At 46.4% G+C, this 18,674-nt stretch overlaps 1 protein-coding gene across 2 annotated transcripts in view; it reads left to right on the top strand.

The window, feature by feature from the left end:
- Positions 1–18,674, top strand: part of LOC116849065 (myocyte-specific enhancer factor 2) — a 112,630-nt gene that overhangs the window by 41,747 nt on the left and 52,209 nt on the right. The window contains exon 1 of one of the 2 annotated variants that reach the window (XM_032825864.1): positions 8,116–8,470. The exons of the other annotated variant lie outside the window; for it this stretch is intronic. The gene's annotated coding sequence lies outside the window, so the exon portion shown is untranslated. Of the gene's footprint in view, positions 1–8,115; positions 8,471–18,674 lie in introns of those variants that run through there. 2 annotated transcript variants of the gene reach the window in all.

The following is an 18,674-nucleotide window of genomic DNA, read 5'->3' as shown; positions in this document are numbered from 1 at the left end:
AGAGAGAGAGAGAGAGAGAGAGAGAGAGAGAGAGAGAGAGAGAGAGAGAGAGAGAGACCCCGTTTAGCGGAAAACTCTCGCTACGCTACGCCGTCGGGAAAGCGCGTGCACCGTGCGGCTCTGGGTAATTAGCCCCGATTAATTAGGAGGACGCGCGCGCGCGTGCTGCTGGAGGATAACGACGTCACGAATGCTCGTGCGGATCGCTCGGGACGATCTCCAACTTTTCCCGCCACGTGTACGACGTGGGTCTGAGATTTCAAACGAATCGTCACATCGCGCGTTCTTGAGAGAGGAATTTTCTTCTAAAGTCATTTCCGCTCCCTCAAGTTAGGTGACTCGAACTTGCGGGAGGAAGTTATTGAGCGGGATATATATCAGGAGGGAAATGGGATCTCTCGTGGAAAGTGTCGGCGAACAATACCGAGTCGGTGCCTTTCGTTTCATTCGCAAAGGTCATCGATACCTTGAGATCGGATAATTCTGTTTGGAATTTTCCATGGAAGAAATACGCGACGCGGCCAGGCCGCTGTATGTAAATTAGACGATGTATGCGTGACGCACAAGTAATGACATGCGGAGACGCGCGGAAACTCGGCGAACTGCGATTGTGTATATGGGAAATATGTATTTTCTCAGGACGTGTGCGCGCGCGCGCGCGCGCGCCAGAGAAAGAGAGACGGAAATTCAACGTTCCGCAAGCACGGCAATTTATCGCTCTCCGGTAAACAAATCTGCGCGAGTAGCCCGCTTTGGTTAAATATTCCTCGTACCTCCGCAAGCCCGACCTTGAAGCGTGCGATGTATATCGCTACGGGGGAGTTTTGCGTACGATTGGTGGCCGGTGCTCGCAGCCCGAGCACGAACCGCGTCGAACGAAACGACGGGCGATATAATTCAGCGGAGGAAGAGAAACCGCGCCGAGTCGTGCGGCGTCACGGGCCGCACGTGTGCGCGCGCTCGGTTGGGGATGCTTGGCCCTCCTGGACCGTGTAGAGAACGCGGAGCGACAAAGATGAGAGACGAGGGAGGAAGAGAGAACCAGCTACAACGAGAGGGAGGGAGAGAGAAAAAACGAGTAAAACAGAAAGAGAGAGAAAGAGAGAGAAAAAGGGAGCAAAAGAGAGAAATGAGGAGTAAGCGTACGCGGGCGTATCTCGGCGAGGGAATGAGAAAGAGGGAGAAACTGAGAGGTGAGGAAGCAGGGGGAGAACAGAGAGAGAGAGAGAGAGAGAGAGTGTGGTGTGTGTATGTGTGTGTGTGTCGCTCGTAGCAGCCGCCGTGCCGTCAGCTGCCGACAGATTTATCGAGTGGCACGTGCCGATCCAGAGCAATGTCGTTTTATACTTTTCTACTTTCCGCCGAGAGAGCGCTTGGTCGCGAGGGCAAAAAGTTCCGCCGCAGGATCGCTGGCCGGTCAGCCGGTCCTCTTCCCCTCTTCTTCACCCTCTTCTTTCTCCTCTTCTTCCTTCCCCTCTTGGTCCCTTGCGATCGGGGTTATCTCTCGTCGGCGGTTGTGCGATGCGGTGTCCTTCCGCTTTGGACATTCCTCGATGATTCTTGCGAAGTCTCTTAGAGTTTTGGCTACAGAGAGGAAGCGGGAGAGAGGGAGGGAGGAAGAGGGAGAGAAGAGTGAAAGAGCTTGAGAGAGAGAGAGAGAGAGAGAGAGAGAGTTACGAAGCTGCCATTAGCGCTACGTGGACGTGACGCGTTTCGTGCGTGCGGTTATTTTTGGTAACACGGCGTGCGCTCGCCGACGGTTCTAATTAACGTTACCGGCTACTACTGAGTGCGTTATTATGTCCAGCTGAAATGTTAAAGCGGCGGAAATACAAAATTCATGCGCGCGATTTGACTCCACGGCGAAGGAGACAAAGGGGATTTTTCTCGTGGAAAAGCTCGAGTCGAAGTCGGTACAACTTCGATCGCGCGAGAAAGCTCGAGTTTCAGCTCATAAATGATCTCCGCGTCTCCTCTCACGTTCACCGTTCGCGAAACCCGATGATTGCCGCAAATTACATCGGGGAAGTTGACCCATAAACAAAGAGAAAAATATTCGCCAGCAGCTCGCAAAATATGTCTGTTGTGGCTTCGATTAGAGATGAGCAGTGACTTTTATAGACGCGAAAGCTTGCTTTCGGCGCGTCTCTTTTTCATGTGTTTTGCGATAGTGGCAAAAGTGGTAGGGGCGGTTTTTACAGCTCCTCTGAAACTTGACGACGAGGCGAAAAGCTAACGCGACTTTTTCGCCGCCGGCAGATTCGATCGTAGACTGATCATTCAGTGGATAGGTCACTCTGGAATAACGTACGTACGAAGCACGTATCAATTTCTCCCTTCCTGAGTATCTGTTATTACCATGGGGTGAGTGTCGGGACATCACATTGGGAATAAGACCGCGAGGATGAACGCACATCTCGAAATTGCTTCGCACGAACATTTTCGCGCGACGAGGCGACACAATCTGGCCGAAGCGTGTCGAGCATATCGTCGCGTGATCGCGCGTGATACCGCGTGATCGCGCATTTTAAGCGAAAACCGCCTTAAGCGGTCTGTGCGGTGGTTAGCTTAGCCGCGAAGTTTGACACGGAGATACAGACACCGCCGCGAATTTTATCGGTTCCCGATAATCGGTGGCACGAACTTTCGAACTCGCGCGTCCTCGCGCGAATTAATATTTCCATGAACCAATGACGTCGGTGATAACCGGAGGGCGACTAAGGGCGGCAAGACGCGAGGGAGGCGGCAGAGCGGGCGGGTGGGCGGACGAGGGGGAGGACGCGCGGGAAAGATTTCGCCGATATGGTAGAGAGCGCGGAGCGTATTAAGAGTGACTTAAATTAATAACGCTCGCTATTTCGGAGTCGCTTCCAGGCACCGCTAACCCGATTAGTAGCCGAATGCAGCGGAGAGAGCGAAGTGAGATAACGCGGGCATAAGTAATTCATCGGCCGATCTCGCGGCGTGACTGGCTGGCTATGGTAGTGGCGCAGTAATTATGGAAACTTCGATGTTACGTCAGGCTTTATAATTGGACGTATCTCTCTCTCTCTCTTTCTCTCTGTTCCTCCCTCCTTTTCCTCTTCCCTCCCTCCCACCCTTTTCTCTGTCCCTCTCTGTCATTCACTCGCTCTCTGCCTCTCTCGCTCTCTCTCACCCTCTCTCTCTCTCTCTCTCTCTATCTCTCTATCTCTCTATCTATCTGTCTGTCTATCTCTTCCCTTCGCGTTTACAAGAGGGATGCTGCGAAGGGTCGAGGGATGCGAGGGGTTGATTCGGCGTTGCGAGTCGCATTATGTCACGTCAGTCACGGATTGGTATACCCCTCTCGGCTCTCTCACCCTTCCCCCGTCCTTTCTCTCTGCCCCTTTCTCTACCTTGCATCGCGATCTGATTTATACAGCGACTCCTCTAAATAAAATAGCTTAGCCCGCCGCTTAGCGCCGGTTAGCCGTCACTTAACAGTGTTACGCGTCATTTTCGGCTCCCAGCGCTGTCGAGCAAAGACACAGCTTCCACGCCATGGAAGCCGCTCCGCTGCGCCGTGATTACTTCAATTATTCCTCTCGTACCCTGCCGGATACCGAAGATACGCGAACCGAGTCCGCGAATCCCGTGGTCTCTCGTTCTGTCTCTCTCTTTCTCTCTCTCTTTCTCGCTCACGCGGAAGCTAGTTTCTATCTCTCTCGCGTTCTCGACTCGTCGGTATAACGTTCCGTATTTATACGGAATGGCCCAGATCCACCAGATGTTGCCTCTCGGTTGTCGATATCGGAATTAAAATAGCAACGGACTTGAAAAATAGTCGGTCCTCGCAATTGTGAAGTGTTATTAATTTATTATTGTTGCTTTATTATTAGGCGGCTCATACGTTTGGGGGACTCGCGGATTAAAGGTTCTCGCGGATTACAAAGCTTTTAGTGAACTGGAATAGGTAGCTAATAGTATTATAACAGAAATGCGTCTGTGGAACTAACTGATCCAGCAGAGGTATTCGGCGTTGACGATCGAAAAGTCCCTCATGACGATGAATAATGACGACCCCCATGAAGAAAAAGTGGAGTTTCAAGCGATAGGTTGCGAATTTCAGGCCGGCCGATTTGTAATCGACGAGACTACCGTCAGGTAGCTGTTGGAAATCGTACATACCTCGGGTAATCGCGGATACACAGATGGAAACTTGATGGCTTTTCTTCTCGTTGGTGTGTGCGCTCGCGATCGCGAGGAATTAATAGTTCACGCTGATGATTAAATCCCTCGGGCGCAAATTTGCACCATCGATTCCTCCAAGAAGTAATTTTTCCCGAAAAACAATCAAATGTGAATCAATTTTTCAATTCTCTATCGGCTCTTCTATCATCCTCGTCAAATCTCCGATCCCCTTTTCTTACATGAAAAAAATCGGAACTGATCAGTTCGAAGCCGAGTTGTAAGTCGGCAAAACTCGTTAGTGCAAATTTGCACCTGTGTGCCCTTGGCGTGTCTTCCGTCAGATGTGTGCGCTCGAAGGGTTACTTCGATCGAACGGCACGCGACTCGCCCGATCAGCTTGCGAAATATGACCGAAGCCGACGCGTGCCTGCAGTTGCCCGCCGTTATTACTGTTAGCGTACTCGCTTATACCGAATTCGTCGAGCAGCTTCGGGTAATGAAATTTAAAACGATAATCCGGGTTTGTCGATGCTCCGAAATTGTACATGCAAAGTCGGTAAATAAGTCGCAAATAAATTTGGGATGTCTGTTTTAATGGAGGTACCGTTTCGACATTGGAGGACTAGTTTTACGCGCGAAAATAAAGGGAGGTAAATTGAGGCGCGATGGGACAAGCGAATCCTTTGCGGATCAATATCTCACTCGTCTCGTCTCTCGCGCTGAAAAAATTCGAAAACTGAGGAAATCACAGTTCTCCGACTCACAATCGGAATCAAGAGTGTCAAGAACCAACAAGAGCCAAGACGCGGCTGTTATAGCGCAAAAAAAGATTTGGTTAAGTTAACCAAATATCTGGTTGAATATGAACGATCCAGAAATTCTGATTGAAGTAACCCGAATTCTGTTTAATTCTTTTTAAATTAACAAGATTTTTGGTTGAGTTAAACAGAATTCGGGTTACTTCAATCGGAATTTCTGAATCGTTCATATTTAACCAGATATTTGGTTAATTCAACCAAATATTTTTTTCCGTGCGCAATAAACTTGCATTAATTGAACTTACTGCACTGTAACAGCCGTGCATTGATTCATATCGGCCTTGAGGGAATAAGAAGAGCCTAGTCTTAGGAAATTTTGCTGAAATGAAATAAAATGATTAAAAGTCGCGCTTCTCAAGAAGCGCGTGATCTACAGAGGAACTAAGCAACGTTGCTTCAGTCAGCGCGCAACATGACGTCATTTTCGCGTCATCGTACTCTGTGTCGTTGAAGTTGGCGCTAGAGGTTTTCTCGATGGCTCATTTCCTTGGAATGATTCCGCGGAGGAAACGCCTCACGATGATCCCCCTCCCGGCCGCGTGAAATTCGCGCGGACGCAGTTGGTGTTGCGCGATTTCTCGTTGATTTGTACCGCATGACTCTTTCGCACAAATGATCTCGGATTGCGCAACGAACAAGTATCGAAGTCACACAAATTAAGTTGCCGCGATAATCGTTGCGGAAATGGCGTTTCCGAACGTGTGGATACGATGCGTTGGATTAAAAAACTAGCGAGAACGAAAATTGCAAGGGACTGCCTGTGCGGAAAGAAACGAACGAACGGGACGTTAATTAATGCGTCCGCCTTTCCGTCGACGTGTGTCGATGAGAAAGAGCCGCTGGCACGCGCACTTGGAAGCTCGCTGAAAACGCTGGAATCTCGCGCGGCACCTGATCAAACAATCTGCCGAACTCTCTGTCGATTCAGCCCGCGAGGTCGAGATCGATTGCGCGAATTCTGAATCGCCCACATTCGGCTAATTCGCACGCTAGAATGAGCCAAATGTAAGGTGAAAGTACCAATGTCCAAGTTTCAATAAAAAAAATATATAAAATATATATTTTAATATATATATTTAAATATATATTTTAATATAAAAAAAAAATATATATATATATAAGTATTGCATATATACACAAAGGAGATTTGAGCTATTTGGCAACCGGGATTGAATTGACAAAATCTATTATTTCTATTGTTTTCTAACAGAATTCAGAATCAAACAAGCAGGGATTTCAAAGCCAACTTTTACATGTTTAACGATTTCGCTTACTTAATTCTGTGATTTGTTAAAAAATATTAGAAATAATCGATTTTGGCTTTTAATAATTTGGTAGTCAACTAGCCCCAATCTCCCCTATATTTTATATTGAAAATTTAAATATTTATATTGAAAGACTAGAGCAATAAGAATGTGCAGGATTAAGCACGTGCCCGGATATTGGTACTTTTACCTTATACATAAGCGGAAAGGAAAACATTACTTCGCTTAGCAACGGAAAGGAGGGTGGAAGAAGCGAAGTCGATATAATATGGGTGAGCTGAAGTTTCGATGCTACTGTTGTACGAAAATGATTTATTCGTTTGGGTGCGGTAACGGAAGTAAGCTGCGAGAACGATCATGGAATTTAAAGCAAACATAACGCTTATAATTCGCGAAAGAAGTAAAAGCAAAAGTGGAAAGACTGAAAGTTAAGAGGTCGAAAGTTCAAGTTAAAATTTTGTTCAAACGAATTTCCAATACGAGATACAAGATTGCGTAAGCAATCATCAATATATTCCACTTGTGCTCCGAGCTATTCGATGATCTCGAATGTGCCACAGCTTTCTTTGGTTATCGCCAACTCAAGCTGCATTTGTAAGATCTCGTTTGGACTTCGTCCTAAAACCGGGTCTTCCAAATCGCGTATTTTGCTCTCTTTCGAAATTCCTTGATTAGCTCAAGGCGTTCTCTGAATTTCTCTGAGTGAAAGAGGATGATTAAATTCCGCCTGATTTTGATCGAACAATGACAATGTTTTACATACGATTGAAGCTCACGTCGAATTTATTTTAATTATATAATTTTCTCATCTCTTACCGTTCTCGAGAAAAGTGATCCAAAAGAATCTCAATTTCAACAGATGGCGCTAGAGAAGATTGGCTTAAACTCAGCATGATTTCAACCTGATAGCGCTTTCACGTTTAAAGTGAAGGACGTCTTTTAAAGATAGATTCTTGCCGTTCACAAAGGACGAACAGTGTCAGCTGTTTACATGCCTATCATTGTTTACATGGCGCCATCTGTTGAAATTGGGACTCTTTTGGGCTATTTTTCTCGAGAACGATGAAAGGCTCAGATTAGAGAATTACATATTTGTAATCGACTCGACTTAATCTCAGTTGAAACTGTCTTCAAACAAGGATTTCAACTCAAGTTTTAATTTTCAAGGAATTTCAAGGAATTTCATGTGAAATGCTCGGATTTTTATTCAGAATCAGACTCAAGTTCTTCTTCGTGATACATGTGATACATACATGTGATACGTGTCACATCGTGATACATGTGATCGTTTATATCGCGATTCAACTGAGAAACTGAATGCAAATCTGAGTATCTCACAGCAAATTACAATTAGCAGCCCCTTTAGTCACTCTGGAAAACCCTGGTTTTCCATGTGACCAACATTGCAGTGGAGCTTCTTCAGTGCAGGCACTCCGTGATACCAAAGGAAATGGTCACAACTAAACTGATGTCCCTGGTCGCAAAGAAAAACCAGCTTTTTCTAGAGCGCCAATGACTAAAGGGGCTATCGATGAGTGAGTGGTTTAGCCCCTAACTACTAATACGGGTCTTAGAGAGTACGTTTGCTTTCAGTGTACATTTCTCCGTCTCCGTAGCATCGAAGAGTGAACTCACCCATATCGTATCGCTCTCGATTCTCGGTCTTTGGAGCGCGACGGGGATGTTAGCACCGGGATGATCGTTTTGCATGGGGCATGAAGCCGCCATCGCGGCACGGCCGTCGCGGAGACGCCATCATCCTCCTTGTGGTCGTTGTCGCGGCGCGTCTTCATGGTCGTCGTTGTCGTTGTCGTCGTCGTCATCGTCGTCGTCGTCGTCGTCGTCGTCGTCGTCGTCGTCGTCGTCGTCATCATGATCGTCGTCTTTTTCGCCGTTGTCGTCGCGATCGCGATCGTCTCGCTCGTCGGTTAGATTAGCCGTCGTCTTCGTTGTCGCGCGGTTACTCTCGCCGAGGACCACGCCGGTTGGGTGTCGGTGGAAGAGAGGTGGGCCGTCTTAGGAGCACACACACACACACACCCCCGATCACTCATACACGCATACGCGCGCACATGCATGCACACACATACACACACGCACACTCTCTCCATCTCTTCCCCTGGCCGCGTCCCACCACCCCGGTGAAAAAGGGGCGCTACTATATCGGTGGTATTTTGGTTTTGGCTCGGCTCGGCTCGCGGCAGTTCTGGGAGTGGAGTTCTAAAAACAGCAGAGGTAAGTCCTGCCCGCTTTGCTGCTGCTGCTGCTGCTGCTGCGGAACAGCAGCAGCTGCCTGCCTGCGCGCTTGCTTCTTCTTCTTCTTCTGCTCTTGCTGCTGCTGCATCATCGCTGTCGCGCGACGCGGCTCCTCGCGCGTTCTCCGTACTCGCGTTCTTCGCTCGCGATACCGTCGTCTTCGCGCTGCATCGTCACGCTATCGTCGTTGTCCTTATCGTCATCGTCATCGTCGGTGTAGCGTCCGCGCGCGGTTCCCGGCGACACTTCCGTCGTGCGCGAATCCGTCGAAGCCATATCCTCGTGCTCGTTCCTCCGAAGAACTCCGCTTCTCTTTTCTTCCTTCCCTCTCTGCCCTCTCTTTCTCTCTTTCTTTCTCTTCCTCTCTGTCTAACTTGGTCTCGGGAAGAAACCACGACACCGATCGAAAACCGAGCCCGCGTCACTTTTGCGACTACCCGCGGCGATCGCCTCGCCGTGCCTCTTATAATACACACCCGCTCACTCGCTCGCTTCCGATGGCGGTTTACTAATTCAGCTTACTACCCAGAACCCACCCGGTCAACCTTCTTTTAGGCACCACCCTGCTACTCGCTCTCTACTCTCGGCGCCTCTTCTCGCCCTGCGCGCATCCCCGGCATCCCCGGATTTATTTCTTCGCGCGGGAATTATTTTTGGTGTCTTTTCCCGCGGTTTGTTAATATACACTCGCCCGCTGCTCGTTCTCGATCCACCTCTCTCTCTTTCTCTCTCACTCACTCTACTCTCTCTCTCTCTCTCTCTTTCGCCCTCTCGTGCATCTGTATTATTCTTCCGTGAGGTTATTCGGGATATCCTCTCTCCTCTCTCCTCTCTCTCTCTCTCTCTCTTCCTCCTCCGTTTCGTGATGGTCCTCGCGCTAAAACCGTAACGACACGTCGTGTTTCGCGATCGGTCCGCTCGCTCCCTCGCTCGAGCTTTTAGTCGCTTTGCCGCGAGCACTGCGCGCGTCTTCTTTCGCTCGGCAGGAGAAATCGGCAAAATCGAGTTTGGCGGTTCTATCTGTCCATCTGGCCCACCAGGGCTCAGTTCGGCGGATCCGTCGATTCGCGATCGACGGTGGTGGTGGCGACGGGACCGCTGCCGCCCTTGTGCTTCTTCATCTTGCTCTTCTTGCTCCTCCACTCTTGCTTCTTTTTTTCTATCTTCGTCATTATGGCCACAAAGGCGCGCAGTTCGCGATAGCCGCAAGGACGCTTAGCGATTATTTGGTTCGTAATGTTACGGAATCATTGGGTTCTCTCTCTCTCTCTCTCTCGTTCTCTCTGTCTATTTTTTCTTCTTTCGCTTCTAGTTACGCAGTTCTGCGGTCAGAATCCACGAAGTGGAACCCGCTGGTTCACATGAAGTTTCGCGTAGAGGGCTTCGCCGTCGTGCTCTCCTTCAAGTGTACACGCGGCTTCTGGTTGTCACTCGACCCGATCGCCATCTTTCACTTTGCGCAACAATATGTCTTCGCTCAACACATTGACAATCGCGCGCGAGTCGCACGTGTCTCGTCAGACTTTGCTCGGCGCACATTTCACGCGAGTCACTCATATAACAACGCATTCCTACTCAAATTCCTCCAAGTTCCCCCTTGCCCCCTCTTCCTCCCCCCTGCACGTAGATCAATACCGTGAAATCCACGAATAAAATTCATCATATCTCTCCTGGGAACTCTCGTCGCGAGAGACTGCTTGATCAAACTACGATTCGTCGCGAGAGAGAGAGAGATCGACCGACAGTGTGTCAGAAAGAAATTAGATAGGGAATTAGACGAGAAGATTAGTGCGATAAGAAACGAGTCGAGAGGGTCGCGACCATAAATCCCTCTTCTTCCAGCGTGAACTCGTGAAAAGTGAATGTTTCCGAGCGCTTTCGAAGATCTTCACTTGTCGCAAGTTCACGTCGTAGGAGGAGTTTCACGATTGACTCCGAGCATTTGAATTGACCTTTCTCGTGATCGAGGCGAAAATATCGCGCTTGGTGTTCTCTCACTCGAATGAATCGCGCTCGACAGTAACGCGCTTCCGTCGCACCTGATCGTCCCACGACGCACATTCGCTTTGATTCTTTTTTCTTTTCGAAGCCACCGCTTGGAGACCTAATCTAACCTAATTATTTAGAGACGTAGTTGATGTCGTTGAATAGTGAGCGATTTAATGCGGCCTTCGTTTGCGAGACATTTACCGGGGAGTTGCGACCGCGCGACCGGTTTTCCAGAACGCGCAAGAAAAGCGGCACCAGCAAATTGACCGGAATAATTTGTCAGTGCGATGCGGGGCAACCTCCAGCACCCGTCGGATTCCGGATGTTGAAATGCGAAAGGTTAAAAGCCACGGAATTCTCCGCGACTCGGGAATTCGCGCGATCCGGCCGCGGCTTGTTGTAAATCCGCGACTCTACATCACATTCGCCGGGTAATATGGCACGGATCTACTATAGTTTAATTTAATTTGTTTGCCGGCTAATTTCGAGCGAGGCACAAAGCGCACATCGGAGACAAGAAATTCCTCGTATTACCGCGGTGATCACTGATTCAATTTCCAATTTCCACCGTGCCGGCCAGAAAATCGGCGCGCGAGCTTTCTCAGTCCGACATATTTTCCGCGCGCCCGCGGAATATATGTTTAATATCGCGATATCGCGCTCGGTAATCTCGACGTTGTCGGTCGAACAGGAAAAGTTACATTTTCGATTTTTTTTCCCTTAACCCTAGAACCCTAAACACGGGCAAGACTCAGCCGGACCATTTTCCAAAAAACATATGTTTTATTTCCTTGTTATAACTTATCTTATAATCTCCATTGAATCGCAAGAAACAGAAAGAGAGATTCATATTTCCTCAACGTTTTCTGCACCGATAAAAGAACAATTTCGATCATTTTTCCGGAAGTTATGAGCAAACGAAAACGCACTGAAAATTCACGTTTAAGATTTACGTCACTTTTTGATGTTTAGAATTTTAGGCACACATTTGACACGATATCTCCCGGAAGGGGAAGACATCTTATCGTCAGAAATCGAGATAAAACCGGCGTGCCTCAATGATCGATCGTTCCTCGCCACCGCGGCGATCGATCTCGTCATTTTTGCGCGACGATTTCGTCCACTCTGCGTCCTTGTGGATAGCATCGACGTGAATCTTCGCGATGATCGTCACAGTCACCTTGACTGGATTCTACATCAGCACCTCTCACTCACTCACTCTTTCTCTTTCTCTCTTTTTCTCCCCTAGCCTTCCACCCCCTTTCTCTCTCGCTCTTTCTCTCCACCTCCTTCTTTTGCGAGCTAATAATGCAGAAAAAAACGCGGCTGGTGGGCGTGCAACTTATTCCTGGTTCGCCGTCTTTTTATTTTATACAGCGCGCTATTACACGATCCACAGACGCGTTATACCGAAGTGTACTCTCTTCGCCCGTGTTCCGTACGCCCCGATACCCATCGTCCATGTCACTACAGGCAGCGTGTCGAGGCGCGTTTCGTTAATTATAATCGTTTCGTGCACGTGCGTGCGGAGAGCGCTCGCTTTTTTCCCCCCATTTTCTCTCCCTCTTCGTTTTATTAACCCCGCGTACATAACGGAATCCGCCGCGGATTCCTACGCGTTTAACCGTAGTCCCACGTGTGCTCGTAAAAATACACAATATGAAAGATTTATCTATATGTATCGAATTGCATTCGATTCGCCTCCTGCAACTATGTAACTACAGTTGTTATTATTTAAGCGACATCTCCAAAACTCAGTGCGATTATCGAGAGGCTTGGCAAAGTTTCCTTCGAGTACCAAATTTCGCGATTCGAACTGTACGCTTTTTATATTCGCAAAACTTGTTTTTTTAATAATGTACATGTTTTGGAAACTCCGACTGTTTTCGCTCGATACCCAGCAAATTTACAAATTTTTATATGCATTGTGAGAAAAAAAATATCTAAGAAATAAACAATGTTTCATATTCGCAGTGTGTGAGTACTATAATAATATATTTAATTATACTGATATAAAATATTTTTCAAATAACGGAATATACATTTTCTTAAAACCTCCTTCACTTTTCACGAAAGTAATTATTTATTCCACTGAGGAAAACAATGTAGACTTTAATGAATATATGTTATTGGCACTCACAGAATGAATATCGTTTATTTCTCAGACAGTTCTTCTCTCAGTGTGATGGGAGCTCTCAGTTTGATGGTTCGTGTTGCTGTTCAACACTTTGTAATCGACACAATGCAACGCACACGACGACTCATGTTAGTGCTCGAGCCGAAACTCTTCGTAAACCTCCTTGGCACGATGTAGCCGACGGTAACGACGGACAGATGGTTCTCGCCGAGAGAGCGTCCTCTGCTCCGAGGACAAAGTGTGATTTTCGTCTTTCGTCGCGGCTCCACGAAGGGCGGAATAAAGCGACTTAACTCATTTCCTGTACACCAGCTCGCTCCGCGTGTCGTATGACGTGTATTATTTCAAACTCGTCGCCGAGAGGAATTTTTGTACACTTGGCGAAGGAGTGCTGGGACGGTTTGTCGCGAAATTTGCGTCTTTGCAATCGACATAAAATATAGACGTCGTCCCCGTCCAATGAGAGATCGGACGGGCGAGCGAGCGAGCGACTGGACGTCGCTAATTAGCCGCTTTTCAGAAAGCTCGTCTTTGTGACATTCACACAGCTTTGCCGTAACGTGCTTCACTTGCGAAGAGCGCCACGTTACAGAGAGGCGAAAGCTCGACTTTTATAAGTGAATTCGCAGAATGCGTGGGCAACGATGCTCCCGTTACGTGCAATTTTTGCCGCGACGATCCTCGGTATTTATCTCTCTCTCTCTCTCTTTCTTTAAAAAGCTTACTTGCATCGAAAGCACAAAAATTAGTAAAATTACGTGGAAATAAATTTCTTAATTTTTTAAGAGGTTACAGTAGCTTTAAGTATCTAAAAATTATATTGCAGCAAAAATTACAACAAAATTTTTGCAATTTTATACCATATAGAATTATGACAGAAACCAAACCATTATATTTGTTTAAAAATATTATGTACGTATGACTTTTTATTTCAAAACTATTGTAATTACTTGAATGTTTTTTTTTATATTGTGTGTTAGACATAGGTCGTTAAAATTATTATTTTTAAAATAATTTATATATATATATATATATATACTACAATTTTAATAGAGTTTAATTTTACAAAAAACTTTGCAGAAGGAAGTACAATTTTAACGTAATTTTTATTTACAATATTCTCTCCATATAGTTTGCGCGTTTTCTATAGTTAATTAAATATTATATAATATTGAATGTAAACAGCACATAATTATATTCCACAATATGATAGAATACAGATAAGTGATCTAACATACAGAAGAACACTCGTGATGACTTAAGTTTGCGCACAAGAAGAGAGAAATGCGAGATATGTCTTTCATTGTGCGCGTGAGAATGATTGATTCCATCATTAATAAACTCCTCTAATCAATTATACTTCACTTTATACAACAGAATGCAAATAACTGATCTAACATGTAAAAGAACACTGACAAGTCTACGCACAAGAGAAGAGAGTAACACGAGATGTATCCTTCGTTGCGCGCGTGAATATGTGACAGACTTCACCTTCAATTATTAGTTCCTAATCCTGCCGCCCCCGCATCTGCGGTATCCTGGCGAGTCTGGCGGACCACTAAACGTTTCATGGCGCCTTACGATTCTCAACTGTCGGTCTCGTCCCTTTTCTCTCGTGAATTTCGTCCGCGTCGCGGAAACACGTCCGGCGTCGACGGCGAGACAATTCCGTCGAAATTCAGTATCAATCCGACGACTATGCTAATGAACAACGCAGAGCGGAGCATGGCCGGCTCGGGCCAGGCGTGCGCGGGCCAAGTTTCGAGATGCTGATATCGCTTAATTGAATTTGACGCGTTTTATTGACGTCGCGCGCGGCGACAAACAGCAGCCGCAGCATCGGCGACGCGCGCGCGCACAGTTAAATGCACGGGATGTGTATGACGGCAGGACAGAGCGAGAGCGAACGAGAGAGAGGGGGAGGGAGAGGGAGAGACAAGAGAGCGAGAGCGAGCGAGCAAGCGAGAGAGAGAAAGAGAGAGGGAGAGAGAGAGGAGAGAGAGGACGGGACGGGATCGAAGTTTTTGAAGCCCGGGGCAAAATGAAGAGTGATGACTCGAAAAGCTGTGCGCTCGCGCGCGACTATTTGCGACTCGCTCGGGCGCGTAGGTAGGACCGCATCGGCCGCGCGATCGATCGCGCTCTCTCGGATTATTCAATCACAAACGTCTGCTTTTTTCGTTTCCGCGACATTCTCGTTCACTCGCCTCGTCGTACCGGCAGATCGTTGTCGCGCTCGCGAGATCTCTCTTTTTATCGCCGTCGCGATAACAACCCTATCGTCGTAAATCACATTCGGGTTTCAGCGGCCTCGCGAGGCTGACCTCATGCCGAAACTCCGCTCGCGTTCTCGCTCTTTTCCCTTTGACGTCGTGCCAAGTGCGTGGCGCGTCGCGTCGCGTCGCGACGCGGCCGAATGACCGAGACGCGCTTTTGCACCGCGAGACCCTGAGGGGAGAACTTTGCGTTGGCGCGCGAGGGAATTCAAAGGCGCTTGCGAAACGTCTCGGTTCGAAGACAGCTCGGTTCGAAGGACCCCGAGGACGGGGATGGGGCTCTTAGATCCGCGAGCTTGGTCGCCCGCTCCAAGGACGTTTATTCACTTGGACCAGAAAATTATACGTTAAAATTCAACATTTATTTAAATTCAACATATAAAACACGTTCGTAGTTAAAGTTTCACATGCAATTTCTTCGCATTGTTCATGAGAAATTTAATACGGAATATCTCATAATTGGTACGGTAGAAGCGATAGAGAAAATATTATAGTTTTCTTTTCTCATATAAATTCTTCCCAATTTTGCTATGTTTTTAACCCAGAAATAAACTGTCAGTAAGATATATTTTGTTAAAAAAACTGTAAATTTCGCTAGAAACTTAACAGATTTCTCTAGGAACATGGCGAGTGTTCTAATAGCACGTTTATTATTAAGATAGTAAAAAAGATATATAAAAACGTATTTTTGCTGAATAAATAGCACGTTTAATAGAATAAATAGCGACTCCCATGATGCACCGCTGAAAATACGTTCCTTGGACGCCCTGAAAATACATGCTTAACGAATAAGCTCCTTAATTAAAAAAGAGAGGGAAAGTTCCTGGAAAAACCCTCTTCCCGCCCTGTTTATCATGACTCTTTCGCGACTAATAATTCCCCCAATCTTTACCTGAGAAAATATCACTCTTCGTATTTTCTTTCCCCGTTAATTGTATTTTGCGTCTGAGGTGGAATTTTCCTCTTAATTTTATCTCTGATCGAGCGGCAGGTCGGATAACATGTTTATTGCAAATTTGGAAAAAGTGATCTCGCTGCAGACGGAGTTAAGGGGACGAGTCGTGGTGCAAATCACGTTTGTGGATTACGTAAGCTCGCATCACGCGCACGCCAGCTGTACGCGAGATCCCGCGACCGATAGTTTCGCGACACTCTGTATATCGCGCTTAACTCACCATGGAATTACTAAGCAAGCTGGAACAAGTCATTACCTTGTCATTACCAGTCTTATCTCGGTTTACGTTTTTTACGAACGCGCGTATAGAATATACAGCGCGTTTCAGATGCACCAGAGAGTATCCCACTTCCCTCAGTTATTGGCGAAATTTCTCATTCAATCGATTGTTCACAACGTTCTTTCGTTTTCCTCCCTCTGTTCGGATTCTGTTCAATTGATTCCCCTGTTTATAGCGCACGATAGGGACATTCTAACGACCATATAATGTTATGTTTATCGCAGAGCGCGATAACTCAATGAATCTCTCGTGAACCCCCTATTGAAATGTCAACAATCACGTAAATAAACCACATATAATGACAGACGCGCGTGCGCATTACATTACGTAATCCTTTTATTGCTCGTGTCGCGCATACTTTTGAATTAAGTGTATATTAATCTTTCTGCACAATTATTTTCGCACCGCCGATTACACTCGGGCATGCGTATCGCGTTTTTGCGTTTTCACGACGACGTAGCAAACGCGATGTAGCAATTACTGTGTGCGATTAAAATGTTCATTATTCGAAGGTCGCTTTGGAGAAAAGAAGAGAGAGAAAGAAAAACAAAGCTTCACGTGCGTGAACTCAGGAGATTCATAGTGAATATATGAGAGACTTGCGCTCGTCAACTTTTCAGCTACATTTCTTTAATTGATAGAGCCATTTCAGTCTAAGTATCCGCCATCGTTATCCATCATTTCCCACCACTTTTCGAGTAATCGTGTTCGATTTCGCGTCTGTATGAAAAAAAGGAAAAATAATCTTTCGTGTCAATGAAGTCGACGAGCTTTCATGATTGTCTGATATTTGCGTAACGACGTCACGAGTTAATTTTCCACGAAAATATATTTAACATCACCGGAAAAGTCAAAATTCTGTCCGCAAAACTGAGACCCCGTTTTATCCATGGAACATGATGTAACGGAAAATCCATAGTCGCCGAACCAAATTCAATTCCGATTCACGCTAGCATTAACACTCGATGCGATGGTGACTTATACACCCGATATATATATAATGTCACATCATTTATAGTCGTTACCTTGTTCTGTCTCGCGATTTTTCTCGCTCTCCGGCTGGTTCGCGATACGACTTCACACCTGTCATACCTTTCACATTGAGGTATCATTTAAAGCGCTCAAGCACAGAGCGCCAAGTGGAAACAGCTACATTGTTCCTTCGCGTAACGTACGAAAAGAGAGACGCTATATCGAACCGTTCTGTTTGTATCTTTATCGTTTCATCCCCTCGTGAGTTTCGCCCAAACAAAAAGATATTCGTCGTTTTCCCAAGTCGTTTCTCTTGATGTATATTTTTCCAGCAAGTTTTCTCGGCAGATTCAAGGACTTTTTTTCGAGGACCAAAAGTATCGATTGATTTTAGGGATTTTTTCAGTATTCGGAATGTCGAATGATTTTAAAAAAGTAAGAGAAATGCCACGTTATTGTGTCACGAGGAAAAAGAAGCTGAATAGCAACACGTATCACTACACTTGCATTGTTAATTAATTGCTACATAATATCGCGGAAATTTTGCCTTTAGCGATTTTTTACGAATATTTATATTCGTTGAGTATAAGTACGGCGATTTCAACAACACGATGTATATGATTTAGTAAAAATTCTTCTCGTGTCTCAGACAAGCTTGTTCATATTGTCGATGCGATTCTCGTGCGGATTCGTACACAGGATGAGACGTAATTCATAGTGCAACTGAAAATTCGTGGTCGTGGAAGCGAAGCCTCGGACGGAGAAGCTTCATTTCACATCTTTTATTCATTTCCGCAAGAAAGATCGCCCCTTCTCGCCTGTAACGCAAATTACGTCTCGCCCACGTTAGATACGCGACACGTACACACGGCGCCATGTATTATATATTCCGCTATTCTCTAGACTGACAGTTACACGATTTTCAGCGTTACACATCACGCTTGAGACTGAAAGTCGCACAAGTCATACTTCAGTTATAACGATAGGGCTTATAATGGGCTTTAATTATAACGATTTCAATCTTATTCGTACATGCATAAGGCCGAAAATCGCGTACTCGCGATCAGGCCGTCTATGACGCTGTGTGTGCGTGTTGCGTATCTAATGTGGGCGAAACGTGATTCGCGATATAATCGAGAAGGGGTGATCTTTCTGTGAAGACAAATAGTAGATGCGAAACGATACTTTTCCGTCCGAGGCTTCGTTCCCGCGACCTCATATTTTGTCGACGTACATTTCCGCCCAACTACATCCGTCATTTGCACTGTCATAGTCGCGATTGAGGCGTCGAGGGGGGAGGGAATTAATCGATTCGCACTCCATGTCGGCTCACGGCTATCTCATATTACGCGCTAAATGTGCGGCCGAAGGGTTGAACGTAAGCAGACGAGGCTCGAACACGACACGTTCTCGCGTTACGGACCAATATGTGAACATTCCGCCCACATATATCGTCTCGTCAAAACTCCCTTCGTTACCCTCGACGAGCTTCTCTTTCCTCTCTCTCTTTCTCTTCTCTTCCCTCTCTCTCTCTCTCTCTCTCTCTCTCTCTCTCTCTCTCTCTCTCTCTCTCT

The sequence above is a fragment of the Odontomachus brunneus genome, unplaced genomic scaffold, assembly GCF_010583005.1.
Source record: "Odontomachus brunneus isolate Ranch 3 - 2012 unplaced genomic scaffold, Obru_v1 Obru_scaffold_005, whole genome shotgun sequence".
Lineage (NCBI taxonomy): Eukaryota > Metazoa > Arthropoda > Insecta > Hymenoptera > Formicidae > Odontomachus > Odontomachus brunneus.
Note: the sequence above shows the minus strand (reverse complement) of the source record. Positions and strands in the feature narration are given on the sequence as shown.